Genomic DNA, 14,964 nt, shown 5'->3' with positions numbered 1-14,964 from the left:
GGGGGGGGGGGAGTTACAGAGTGGAGAGGAAGAGAGAAAACAAGTAAGCAACGAGGGAACCAAACCGACCTGTCCGAGTCAACCGGTCTAACCGCATGTTTGCCTGCGTGTCGCTATGCAACCGGATGGGGTTCGCTCGGAACCGTAAGCAATCTCCGTTAAGCCGCATTTACACCTAAGAACAAATCGATTGGCTTGGACGGAGAACGATGTTCATCCCGGTGACCAATGCAGCAGATAAAGGAGACCTTTAAGGGGATGCTGAAGTGAATGACGAACTCGCTAAGCGTCGATAACGTAGAGGCTATCGTCAAATAAGCGCTGACAATGCCACTATTTTTTTTTCATGTATGCATCATTTCTACATATAGATATATGAATGCAAGTGTGTGTGCTACGTTGTCATTTCAATTTTCTTACACATAGACGTTACATAAATGTGAATGCCACGTTGCCGATATTCGCATTCTCTCCGAAATAGGCTTTCGCTGCTTTTCTGACGAATTCTTCAAACCGCCTGTGTATTGAGTGAATCAAAGAAAGAGTTTTTTTAGAGAAGTTCTACGCATAAATGCAGTTTACGAATATTGTTTTGAAGAATATGTTATCTAATATGTGAGCTTTCTATATAATTTGCAATGAAAATTTTAGATATTATTTTAGTTATGCACTGAGCAATGTTTCACTATATTTTCTCACGTAATTTTATCTTATAAATTGGAGCAGTAAGTGCGCTGTAATTTTTGCAAAAGGACATCAGTGTCACGATGGCAAAAGTTCCACATCGTTTCCATTTCTGAGTGAGAAATGATCTACTTAATTTTTGCATGTATTTTCACCATACAAAAGCAATTTTAATTCGGTCATGTCAATACAGTAATATTTGTAGGGAAATCTTGTTGACGTGATATCGACACCCTTGCAAAACTTTCGTCGTGCTGATTGTACTAAATCAAAAACCCTTTGACATGGTGAAAGTACGTGCAAAAATAAAGCGGAGCATTCCTCAATATGAGAGGAAAACGATAAGAAAATGCTATCATAACAAAATTACCGAATTCTTCTGCAAAGATTACTTCTTTCTATATGCGCTGAGTTAAAAATCCTTTTACATGATGAAAGTACGTACGAAAATGAAGCGGGGTATTCCTCAATATGAGAGGAAAACGATAAAAGACAGTTATCATGACACTGTATCTTTCTGCAAAGATTAGTTCTCTCTACATGCGTATTGACTTGATCGAATTAAAAATGCTTTTATATGGTGAAGGTACATGCAAAAATGAAATAGAGCATTCCTCACTCAGGGATGAAAACGATGTAGAACTATTGCTATCGTGACACTAATTTCCTTTTGCAAAAATTACAGCGCAATTACTGCTCCAATTTATATGATAAAATTGGGTGCGAATATATAGTGAAATATTGAATTTTAATTTCCATTGAAAATTATATAGAAAGCTCACATATTAGATAACATGTATTCTTCAAAACAATATTCGTAAATTACTCTAATGCGTATAACATATTTCTCGAAAAAACTTTTTCTTTGATGCATCCACACTGAGAGAAAAATGTATGATATTTGGAACTATAATGGCATAGTAAAAAGATTATAGTTAGGAATATAATTTTTATAGTAAATGTTACCATAATATTTGTAATATTTACAATATAAGCATAGTATAACTGACCCGTGTAAAATTTTTACCAAGAATTAAAATTATTTGAAATAAAAAATATAGTAATAAAGTGGCAAATATTGAATGGTAAGAGAAATTAACTATTTTATATAGTCAATGCAATTGGAATATTTGGCAAATATAGGTACATATAACTATATTCCCAAAAGGTGCTTTATCATATACAGGGTGAGCCATTTTAATCGACGGACCCAAATTGCTCTTAAAATACGCCAGCTACAAAAGAATGGTTAAGACAATAATTGTAGAGGACAACGGGGGTCATTTTACCGTGCTAATAATTTTGACCTTCAGATCGATTTTCAAGATCATTCGAAAGTCAAAGTCATTTTTTAAAATTAGAACCTCTATTTTTGACACCGGATTCGAAAAGAACAGAAAATTTTACGTTAAAAATGATATTTAGATTTTTTTTCAGAAAGCCGTGACTTATGATGCGCCGACGTCGAATCTTTTTTGTGATACGAATTGACTCGAATTACTACTCGAAAATAACAACGATCAGTCACGTTCTTCGCAGTCAGCGAGCACAACGGTGGAGGACTCATTCCTTTGTCGGCGACCAGTTAGCATCGCAGAGCTCATAAAGACACGTCGGATTGTCGTAACGTGTTCTATAGGAACATATCCGAACGATCAGGCCTCGATACAACTTATTATTACAACGCTGTCGTAACGTGTTCTATAGGAACATATCCGAACAATCAGGCCTCGATACAACCAATTTTTATAACGCGATAGTTCAACGGAACGTATTATTGGAACCAATAAACCAGTCAAACAATCACGATCGAGGATATTAATGTTATCCCGACGAAACACTTAACATATATATATATAGCTAGCTCAAGATGCAACGTTTTCTTTCAGGACGTGCGTGAACTAAAAATCAAGTCTTTACCACGTAACCATTAAACGCTAGCACACATATTGCTTATTACTGGAATTCTCTTTTTATTTAAAATATCTATTAAAATTCACTTACGATGTCTTCATAATGTTCCTGAAAGTCTTTTCTATGCCGCATACTATGTATTTGAAGCGTATGAGCTCTAAATTTGTCACATGAAACTAAATATGACACCTGCATCGCATTTTCAATAGTAAATACAAAATTTTTTGTTGATTTCGATGCAACTTTTTAGTATGCGGCATTCATTATCGCTTATACTTTCACTCTGTAAAAGCAGTTTTATGCATGCAATTAGAAGAAAAGAATATTCTACGAAAACGAGCCTAGCATCGCCTTAACATGCCAGCACACCTGCAAACATTTGGCACGCTTTCCAATTCCGCATCTGGTCAGATCAATTTTCCGTCGCACGTGTGGTCTATGAAATAAAGATAGTAGGAAATGAAAATGCTTGATAAATATCAAGCCCAGGAGGAAGCGAGAACAGAGGATCTTGGGAAGAACACAGGAGGAAACCCTCGGGGAGAACGTCCGTCCCGCCTAATCGCGTAAATGGCGTCCGGCGAACTATAACGCCGAGAGAGTCACTTAAAAGATCAAGACGCTATTGTGCACCAACCACGCGCGCGAGCGCGCGCGCACACACATGTGTGTTTAATGGGGAAAGAAACCGCGCGAAATTTACGTCTGTAATATTCATGCATCATATATGCGGACCACACGAATATACTCCTGGCTACGGGAAAGGCCATCGATGACATATTTACAGTGCATTGAGCACACAACATTTAAATTTTAGATGACCAGACAGCATACCGTTGTACTCGCACGCGCTGTGTCGTACGCTTCGGGTCGGATAGCTGTAATTCGCTGTATTCCCCCTTGTCCTCCCCTCCTGTCCCTTCCCGACCTCGCGAGCCTACACACCTATATACACGCGCGCGCGCATACACACGAGTCCCTCGAACCGTCGTTTTTAAAGTTCGATCGAATCCGGAATGGGGCTAGATATTTGCCCACTCGGATATCTCGCACAGCTTCGTTGTTCGGCCGTATATATTGCCCATGGATTATTGGAAGTCCGCGACGAATGATTGGTTACACAAAATTTGATTCACCTCACCGCCTCTTTTTTGCTCCCCGCTCGATACCCGCTACGCATCGTCGAAAAGGACCGGATGTATATCCCGTGGCGCACGTAAAAAATCTTACGATCATGCCGTGTATAATTATATTTAGGGAAAATTAAAGATTCGTTTTTTATATAAATTTAAATAAACGTTCCACCAATAATATAGCTCTTACATCAGACATCCCCAACAGGTAAACACTAGTCGTCTTGTGAAGAGACTCGATTTCTTATCAAAGAGTCTTATCATAGGCAGTGGCAGTGTTTATCCAACTGACAAACTGTTCAGAACCTTGTTCTGACTAGACGAACAAGGCGTCTATCGAGGAAATCTAAAGATCTCTTTTGTACACGTCTGAATTCACAAATATCTCGAGAGAAAGCAGCATTTCCCCGTACATTCGTACGAGATATTTCACGCGACATATGCGTGTATGTGTTTGCGCGCGCACATGCATCGATACACAACTCGTTGTCATTGTGCGCAAGGACGTTTTGCGAGGCCGAGATCTGTAATTTGTAGTTTCGCATATGCCAGCTCGTCTTTATCATTAGTCAAGACTCGCTTAACATGCAGAACGATCGTGACGAGGGACATTATCGTGCGCGAATCATCAGGTACCATCGGGATGGAAAGCGGAAATGGTATAAACTCGGGGAAACTGAAGATGCCTGAGGGATGAAGACGGGGAAGGAGATTGGAGGTAATAGTTCAGCGGAGCTGTATCAGAACAAACTGTTACGAGTAGGTGGACACACATGCATGCACGCGCACGCACATACACATACGGACGCATGCCTATATATATACACAGTTGAATCGGACAAAAAGAGGAGGAAAATGGAGTTGTTGCAGCCTCCTACACGAGAATCCGCTTCGAAATTTCCACAAACTCCAGCTACTGTGTGTATTTAGAATTTTTCGAGCATGAAGAAAACGTTCGATGGAAAACAACACTTTTTGACGCGCGGCCTTGCTACCTCACAAAATTGCGTTACGACCGGCGACAATGGCGGAGACCGCAACACGAAAAACCGTGTTATTATTTACGAACGTGCCATCCGGTGAATCGTTACCGCGAGACCAGAACCCATTGACCGATTTGACTTTTAACTGACTGTAATTTTACCTGTCAGACGTTAAGGAGGAAGCAGTTTAATAATTATTCTTCGCGAGCGCGGGACGGTCGGGAACGAATTTTTTAATTGGAGCATCGTGATATTACTTCTATGATCACGTAAAATTAATCTGCAGAAGATCCTTGTTGCAGGGATCGCGTCTTTGAGCTTCCGAGTAAATTCGCGGACGGCGATTTCTTCGATCTAGATCCCGATTTCGATCGCGTTTGCGGGAACTATCAGACTCGCGGTGTTGAGCAGCTCTCGCTAAAGAAGAAACGGGGTAGCGCGCGCTAAGGGGAGCGTGGATCCGTGAAACATATTTCAATCCGGAGGCGCAAGTCTACCGGCCGGAGATTTAATTAAAGATGCAACGCGCTTCGTTTCTAAAGTTGAATGAAGCTCGGCAGGGCGCGAACTTGCAGGCTCACGCTCTTGATTACACCTTATCGTCCTACGTATCTACATTTTATTTTGCCCGGGCTGACGGAGCTAGGGGAGAACGGTGCATATCGTGGCCGCGATATCAATTAAAGTTTTTCTGTCCCTTTCGTTTGCCTTTCGAATAACGCCGCGCGAACCAACCCGACCCGACGAAAGTCCGTCTGTGCTCGTCTGCCCGAACGACCGACGAATCCGCGGGACTGCGGCTGCGGGGAACTTTATTTTTATCCCGCCGGGGTTACGCTCTCTCCGCCCCACAGCCGCGAATTAATTGCGATCGACTGACCGGCAGTTATTTCCGGGATTATTGTAGCAATGAACTTTCAAAAGAGCGCACTTGCCATACGTAATTGAGAAAATTTAGCCACGCTTTTATCGTTCCCCTTTATCATTCGCCCCTTCTTCCCGCTCTCCTCTCCCCTATCATTTCACCCCTCACGTTTCGACTGTCGGTGGTGCTACCCGCGTGTTTCCGAGTCCACTTAGATTAATTAAACGCCGGTATTAATTAAATGCCGCTCGGATAAATATGCAGCAGCTGGACATTGTCGCGCGCGAGAGCCCGCGCGCGCGCGATTGTATTGTCCGACGGTGTTTTTCACGCGGATGCACTTACGATTAATCGCAAAGGGCACGCGATCGCGCCAAACGCGAACTACGACCGACGTATATAATGATCGTGCGATTTGCATACGTTTCTTTTGCGGCTCCTCTCTACGTGAGAAATTTCTCTCGCTGAATATTATTGTCGAAAAATGAAGAGTGACTCGCGTCTCGTTAACGCGGAATTTAACGCAACCGCTATTCCGCATTTCGATGTGCACGAACGTCGCTTTTAGTCGCGCCCACTACGTTTAACACGCACCAACTAATAGGTCATCCACGCGATCGACAGACTGCGTCTCTACTTCTGTTTTTTTTTTATTATGCACAAAGCATCGCACGAGCGATTGGATTGCGATTGGTGATTACAAAATAGAGCATTGTCAATCATTGATCTCACTGAGAGAGACAAATGGTTGATCTAATTAAGATTTTAATTATTTTTAACCCCGAGATCACCGGTTATTATCACCAACACTATATTAAATATAGTGATAAAGAAATTGGTTCTCTCTTGACCATATTTTACAGTAATTATTTCTCTATGTGTGATTATAGTTACAAATAGCAAACATATTTTTTTCAGGGTTCAATTAATGGCTTTGTTAAATTAAATGCTTTGTTCTGACTGGTAGAAAAATAGTTGCTAATCGCCAATTGCAATTCAATCGGCAATCGCAATCGTCTGATGGGCTCTACAGAGAAAATCAATCACATCGCGTGTACGATGAATAACATACTAGCGTTTCGAATAAAAATTAGGGAAATGTGGAATTGGAAAACTGTAGTATAGGAGAGAATCATATGCAGGGGTAAAGTTTTCTTCATCATTAATACAGTAAAAATGCCACGGGTGCGCCATAAATCACATGGTGGATCAAGTTCAGGACTGTTTGATCCTCGTTTTCATTTTCCCGCGATGGATCCGCAGCACGATGGATACCGTATGCGAGCATCAACCTCGGCTGGGTCATGAACGTGCCGGTGCCGAGGGGCAAAGTTCGAGCATGTCGGTCGTTAGAATTGTTTCACGACTTTCTTTACGATCGTACCCGGGGCCATTCTAATTTTTCCCTGATATACTGCGCAGCGCAAACGTCTTTATCTGGATGTTACGTTTGCATGTGGTGCATCCGCGCGATGAGAAATACATATACGATATATAATAAATTTGATCCCGATGCTATATATCATTGTGTGTGTATGCGCGCGCGTATTTTTCAGCAATATTGTTGATTTGAGAGAAATAACGCGTAAGTGTACGCTAATAGCGACGATATCAATCTCAAAGTAGAAATAGAAACTATGCACAGATAGAATATTGTAGAGAATAAAAAAATATAACGGTTTAAAAAAATATAATGAATTACTGCAGAATGCCGATCTACCCCTCGGTACAATTTTACAATAATTTTTATTGTAAAATATGTACTTGTGTAATTATGTATACTATATGTAATTATAAAATGTATACGAATAAACCAAGAAACTACGTAATATATTAAAATGTTATTCATAATACGAGAAATATAGTATGTTATGTGATATTATGCAAGTGCAATTATGGACGAAGGAAATAGAAGAGGGGAGTAAAACATATGAAATTAATTAACAGGAGTGAGTTAATCATTCGAAGCGGATTAAGGCATAAGAACGAGAATACTCGAACGCGCCCAACGTAGCAACGGCGGAGGGTGATTTACGTATCCTCGAAGAAACGCGTTTTCTCTCCGCGGGCAATAAATTTAAGCGAAAAACGGAGAACAACGACGTGCAAATAATGCTACGTTGCGCATCTGGCGCGACCTGTGTTCAACGAAACACGCGACTTGTCGATACGTAGATCTCGAAATAATAGCATCGCAAACGCTATCGATTATGAAAATAGCCGACTTTCGCCGATACACACGTTCACTATCGCGTATAGTGCGCATCTCCCCCGCCGCACGTCATAAATTCGATTGGAGCCTCCCGTCACGTTCGTTCGATCGTTACATTATAGCTAAAGACATGCATTGCGTCTCTTCGACGTCCATGTCACAGACGTGATCTGTATCTGCGATTAACGATATTTAATCACGCAAAAATGAGGCGACTTAACGCGAATTGGAGCCGCATTTCTCCGACGGTGTCGCCCGCATGTCGCTCGACAACAGACACTTACCGTGTCGTTTAATCCAGCGTTCCTTAAGTTACATTCGCGCGAACTTGCAAAGATACCGCGAGAGAGTTCACGCAAGTGAGTATAAAGTATACTTTGGAGAGTTCTCCCTTACAGTAATTATCCGAAATTCATTACAACAACGGTTATACACATGAGATACAACAACGGCAACACAATAATAATTAAAAAATAAATGAAATAAATTTATCTACAAGTATATCTCACGATTCCGTTCGCACTTTCTTTCTATATTAAACGTTTCGTTTTTTTCTCTTTTATAAAATTTATTATAAAATTCTTTCCGTATATATATATATATATATATATATATATATATATATATATATAATATATATATATATATATATATATATATATATGTACGAATAAACCAAGAAACTACATAGTCTAATATATTAAAATATTATCCATAATACGAGATATATAGTATATTATGTAATATTATACAATTATGAACGAGAAAACAGAAGAAAGAGAAGTAAAACATATGAAATTAATTAAGAAGAGTGAATTAATCACTCGAAACGGATTAAGGCGCAAGGACAAGAATTTCTCTCTTTTTTCTCTTTTATAAAATATATTATGCGCCGTAGCATGTCCGCGAGAATATAAAAACCGCGGCCAATGATTAGCCGTTGTTGGGGAAACACACTCGAGAGATAAGCGTAATCTCCGAATCGAAAAGGCTCAAAGTGTCGAAGGCTATCGAGCAAAAGGTAGATGGTCTTTGGAATCCGCTTTACGGATTTCCGCAAGGAGTTTTTTTTTCCGACGCGATTTCACGCTCGATCATCAAACACGATCCGCCCATTTTGTGCGAGGATCGCTCTTTCGAGAGAAACATATAGAATCGTAGAACATGACCCATTTCCTATTCGTAAGCGAGCCACTTTTGACATCCCCATAGTCGTATTATGCGCGACCTACATAAACAGGTGTGCTCGGGGCTTTGCATGCTCGCGATGTTATGCAGCTACGCGAGGTAAGGGTTGGTCGTACGTAGATTGCGTTTTCAGACCGCGACAAGTTGACTTTCGCCGTAGCTTTCGCCTTTGATCCTAGATCTACTCGATCGTGAAAATAATCCTGTGCATTTTCTGCCGTGCGGACGAGCGAGCAGCACGAGGGAGCTGTCATCTCTCGATGCTTTCACGTTAAAAACAATTACAATATGCGGTCATAAACTCATTTTGCAATAAGACTTCGCATGTAACAAGAAAATTCCATGAAATTCTATTTTGGAACAAAAATATACGTTCCAATTTATCATACATAATTATTATTGTACAGTCGAGAAATTTGAAGAAAACTATAGTTTTAACGCAATCCATTATTCCTTGACGTAAGATTAAATTTTTAAAAGTTCCATATGAATACTATATATATATATATATATATATATATATATATATATATATATATATATAATATCGTTTCTCGAATATATTTAAAGTCAAAAGGAAGACAAAATATATACTCTATCTTGATATTTTTATAAAATGAATATGTAATAATGTTTTCTTGTAAAAAACATTTTTTACAATAAAACACATGTTACAAACACATGTTACAAACACAAGTTTACGACTTAATTTATTGCAGTTATTTCAATTCGTTACGGTTTAAATATAGGAAATTATTTTGAAATGTGGGAAATGTGTTAAAATGTGGTGAAATGTGTTGTTTAGCTGTGTGGTCTAAATAAGACTAAATAGAAAGTATGGTTTAGGTAACCATTCTTTGGTATGGTTCAGGTAACCATTCTTTGGTATGGTTCAGGTAACCATTCTTTGTAAAATATCATTTGTCATCAGGGACTTGTAAAATATCATTTGTCTTCAGTGACAGAAATTCTCCTAGTGAAAGACTAAATTTCACGCTTGACAACCGAGAGTCCGCAGATTCATCCGAAAAACTACCTTGCTACAACCTTTCTGTCGTCGAATGCACAATGATCAAAATGTTAACTATTATGTTGGACTTACCAACAGCACCGTCAAAGTCCGCAGCAGCTGTCTCGTATCAATTAAACTGCCGGCCTCTTATCTCTCGTGCCGTGGTCATTATCATCCACACACTTGACACTGGACACACAGCTGCGGGACGACACCAATGCTGTAGCACAAGTGCGAACGCGTTTCTCGCTACGAAACGAGTGCGACAGAGCGAGAACGGCGTTTCGAAAGACAATCTGGCTCAAGTGACAGTTCGCGTCATACGATTAGTGCGAGAGCAGCACGAGCGCGACACTCACGATGTTCACGCGACGGGCTGCCGGCTCCGACTGATTCGCTTTGATTCGACCACCTCGAATCAACGACATGCGAGCTCGATTTTCCTCCCACGCGATACCACGATGCCACGACGCACCCGCGGGCCCTTCGACCGGTCGCGGGTAAACCCAGGATGCACCACGGCGGCCGAGCGTTTACGAGAACCACCGATGATGCCCGAAGCGACGACGGCGTGCGCTACGTTGGAGAGAAAGAAAGAGAGAAAGAGGAAGAGAGAGAAAGGGAGGAAGAGAGAAGGAGAGAGAGAGGAAGAGCGCCTTCGTCGATGAATTTCGCGCGGCCCCGATTCTCTCGAATAAACGGAAAAATAAACGTGCGATACCAATCGTCAACTTGGTAGCGAGACGTGAATGCGTTTCTAGTGCTGCGACGAGCGCAGGTAAACGAGCGTTGCAAATTTAAAGCGAAGGGTCGCTCTTTTGCACGACTCTCGCACGACGATGACTTGCAAAACGCAACAACGACTTGATTGAATAAAGTCACTACGACTCATTCGATATAAGCAGAAAATCCCACGAATTTTACCCAAGTAAATTCCATTGTGAGGCTATCACCGTAAAATTTACCGTGTCGCACCGTTTACTATCAATATATGTCATTCAAATGTTCAAACACATTGAACTGCGTGTCAGTACTATACAACAGGTAACAATAAGCCTTATCAACGAAGTATTGCTCAAAACGTACAACAATATTTCAGTATAAGATTTCTTTCTGTTTTTCACAATCTATAATAAATAGTTTACCTTATGGTTACCTTAGGGTTTACTTTTATGGTTTAGACATGATAAGACATTTTACACAGGTAAACATTTCACACAACCTTTTCTCAAGCTGCATTAATTTGCCGCATTAGCTACATCCTTGAACACCGTTATATTTCAAGCTTGTCACATTTGAATACTCTCTTAAAATAAGTCAGTGAAACATCACTGAAAACAATGAATATACAGGGTGTCCCGCGTAAGACGGACCAAAAGAAAAATATAAGTAGAACACATAAAAGTGGACAAAAATTGTATACATCATTTTTCAAACGACCACGTAAAATTTCGAGATATTAATTAAAATAGTTGGACAAATTAGAACGCGCGATGCGACAGGCGGGACATAGGGCTCGCAGCGGTCAACGAAGAAAATGGAAGAACGCACACGTACACGGACGCACACACGGAGCTACTCATTTCAGTATGCCAAACGGCCCACCTCTCTGGTCTATAAGATAGGTCCGTGAGCAATCATCCATTTTCTTCGCCGGCCGCAGCGAGCTGTATGTCCCGCCTGCCGTGTCGCCGTGCTCTGATATGCTCAACTATTTTAATTAATATCTCGAAATTTTACGTGGTTGTTTGAAAAATGGCCTATATAATTTTTGTTCACTTTTGTGTTCTACTTATATTTTTCTTTTGGTCCGTCTTACGCGGGACACCCTGTATATTGATTTGCAGTTATAAGTGTTGCACTGAAAGTGTTATACTTATAACTGATATCAGTAACTATTCACTGATTCACTTTAAGAGAGTATGTTGCCATAAACCCATCGAAGGAAATTGTTGCTACAATCAGTCGATTATAATATAATATAGTCGCTTGGTAAAAGTCACGACATTTCTTTTTGCACAAGTTCGTGCACACACAAATTTAACAAGACTACAAATCTCTAGGCACGAGAGCAGTGAGAGTTTCGAGAACTGCCAAATTTTTAAATACAAGATATGTGAAAGTAGTTTATAAGCAAAAGTGCAAATATCATTGTATTGTGGAGACTTGTCCAAAAAATTGTCGCAATCTGTAATCAACTGAGTGTACTATATAAAGAAATAAAAGGGATAATGTTAATATTTAGAATATTAATTAGTTAATTATACAGTCGATTATTAAATGGGTAATAGATCCCGTGGGAACAATATGAAGATCAGGTGCGATTCCGATGGGAGCGAGAATAAAAGGATGAATTAATATTTAGAATATAAATTCGTTTAGGATCAAAAAAAGATCAGCTTGACAGTGTAAAAAGAGTAACGATTTACGTGACATTTACGTGAATCTGGTAAAAATATTACGGCTTGTGTCGTAAACATTTGTCAAGCCATATCGTCCTCCCATAAAATTTAACATTTGCTGTTACTGACGTTTTGATCATCATTGGCCATTTATACTCGGTTTTATCTGTATTGCCTGTATAACGAAAAAAAAAAAGAAAAAAAGCGAATAATAATTTTACATAAGTTGTTTTAGGATAGCGCGTTCTTTGTGGAAAAATTCTGCAAAATTCTTTCGAGACCCCGAACATTTTCCATCCGACAGTCGATCGATACGTCAAATCAAATTATTCTTAAAAGTGCGCTCGGTGTCACATACGCCTTCACGTCCAAAGTTAAGCACCTCTGGGTCGGACGGACACGTCGTGTTCGGTTATTCGCACGTCATGACTCGTAACTGTGTCCGGCAGTTTGACGATTGCAAGTGTTTGCCAGACTGTCGATTAAGTTCGAAACTTTTCATCGATTAATATTGCATTGCGTAATTTGTGCTATTTATTTTGGCACTTTGCGCATTTTATTCCTCCCAACCGCTCATCTACCACATCTACCGCATACGCAGACAAAGAGGAGCACTCGCACTCCTAAAACGTTTATTGCTGTCAAACCGTTAGACGTAGCTCCGAGTCTACCAACGCCATGTCGAGTGCGCGCGCTTCGACGAGCGTCCCAACGTTTAATCGCAGTCGAGAGGAATCGCGCCATTAGACGCGAGCGGTTTCCGCGGATTTAAATTCTAATTCGGATCGGACGACTCGGCGGAGGTTGGTTAATTTCGCTGGACGGGAGCGAACTCGGAGGAGTGCCGGCACTCCTACGGCCGAGGAGAGGCCCCTGGAGGAATTTGTAAATTCGACTCGGGCGGAACTTTTAATCGTCCATCAGGGAAGAAACGAGGAGCACGAAACTTTTCGCATAATAATTCTTTCGTACCACCCGCGGCGGATCCTCCACCCTGTACGCCCCTGTATATACGCCCCGAGAAAATATGCGGGTACGTTCACCACATGCACCCGAACACGTCCGTTACCTTACGGCGCCTGAGAATTGCCGGCACATTTTTCATTCGCAGTCCGCTAACGCTCGCAAACAGACCGATGACCATCTTTACTTCCGGCATCTCGCCTCGAGCGATTATTTCAAGACGCGAGGGAAGAACGTACGCATGTGAATAAATCTCGGAGCAACGTGGCCGCGGAAAGATAGCGCTCTTACGAGATACACGAGTCTCGAAAATAGAATTCCGATTGATTTTTAATGATTTGCCTCGGTTGAACGTCGCGTCAAAGATCGCGAGAAAAGAAAAGTGAAAGACTCCTATTGAATCAAAGATAACACTGGTCAACAGCTATTTTATACCAAAGATAAAAGTCACCAATTCTTACGAATTTTTATTTTATATTGGTAACAGTTTTAGAGAGATGCACGACAATGGATTCTTATGTATTTTTTTCCAAAATTAATATTATCTTTATGTTTGATAAATCTTTATAGAAATATGCCAACACTTTTTGAAATCAACATTTTTATAGTAACACTATTCTGTTAGAATCATTTCATGTCGAGAAAATTATTTCATCGCCCTAGGATGGTTTAATGAGACAAATTAACTTCGTTGATTCGTAAAGCATATGAATTATATTTAGGATGCAATATAAGAGATAATGATACAGTTTTGACCCTTTCGTTGTATAATTTGTACATCGATCTTGCAATACTAATTAAAGAGTAAAAATCGAGCTATGCCTTTCTCAAAAACTGTTACCACCTAAATTTGTTTTGGCTATTTTCTTATTCAGTGCACTCGAATTATGCGAAAAATATACCAAAAGTGCTCGGCGCAAACAAAAAGTTAAAACTGTTACCTAGTGTAATCAACGGCGAATTCTCCGAACGATTATTTCGAGACGCAAGGGAAGAGCGTACGCGTGATAAATTTCGGAGCAACATCGCCGCGGAAAGAGATCGCGCTCTCACGGGGAATGCACGAGTCTCGAAAACAAAATTCCGACTGGTTTTTAATTTGTCACGGCAAAGAGAAAGTGGAGGCCTCCTATTAAATCGAATCAAAGATAAACGACGGCGAATTCTGACCGCGAGAACAATTCAAACTACTGCATACCGGCGAATAACAGTAATCGCGTATATGGCGGCTCGTGCGGATAACTATAAACGTTTACGCGACTAGCGTGTTGTTTGCACGAATGTGTGCAAAGTACCGCGTTCGCATGTACGACCGTAGATGCTGCAAATTCACCGGGGAAATCAGCCGTTTCTCGTTGCGCACTTGATAAATGCTACGCGGGGAAGCGGGCTCGTGGATAATTGCGGTTCTTCTCGTTGTATAATGAAAAATCCGAATTACTCGATTTGCGCAACTACGAAGAGTCCCCGGATTCTTCCGCTTTAACTTTGAGCGTTTATCATTTCTCTCATTTGGAATTCCACTCTCTTTACCTTTCTCTCTTCTCTCTCTTTCTCTCTCTCTCTCTCTCTCTCTCTCTCTCTCTCTCTCTCTCTCTCTCTCTCTCT

The 14,964-nt window shown here is 40.5% G+C and overlaps 1 protein-coding gene across 1 annotated transcript in view; it reads right to left on the bottom strand.

Moving 5' to 3' along the window:
- LOC116845845 (putative polypeptide N-acetylgalactosaminyltransferase 9) overlaps positions 1–10,367 on the bottom strand; it is a 309,697-nt gene extending 299,330 nt beyond the window's left edge. Inside the window, exon 1 of the mRNA XM_032819001.1 lies at positions 10,082–10,367. The gene's annotated coding sequence lies outside the window, so the exon portion shown is untranslated. The remainder of the gene's footprint in view (positions 1–10,081) is intronic.
- Between the last annotated feature and the right edge of the window lie 4,597 nt (positions 10,368–14,964).

This window comes from Odontomachus brunneus, unplaced genomic scaffold (genome assembly GCF_010583005.1).
Source record: "Odontomachus brunneus isolate Ranch 3 - 2012 unplaced genomic scaffold, Obru_v1 Obru_scaffold_058, whole genome shotgun sequence".
NCBI lineage: Eukaryota > Metazoa > Arthropoda > Insecta > Hymenoptera > Formicidae > Odontomachus > Odontomachus brunneus.
The sequence above is the reverse complement of the archived record's forward strand: the minus strand, read 5'-3'. Positions and strand labels throughout refer to the sequence as shown.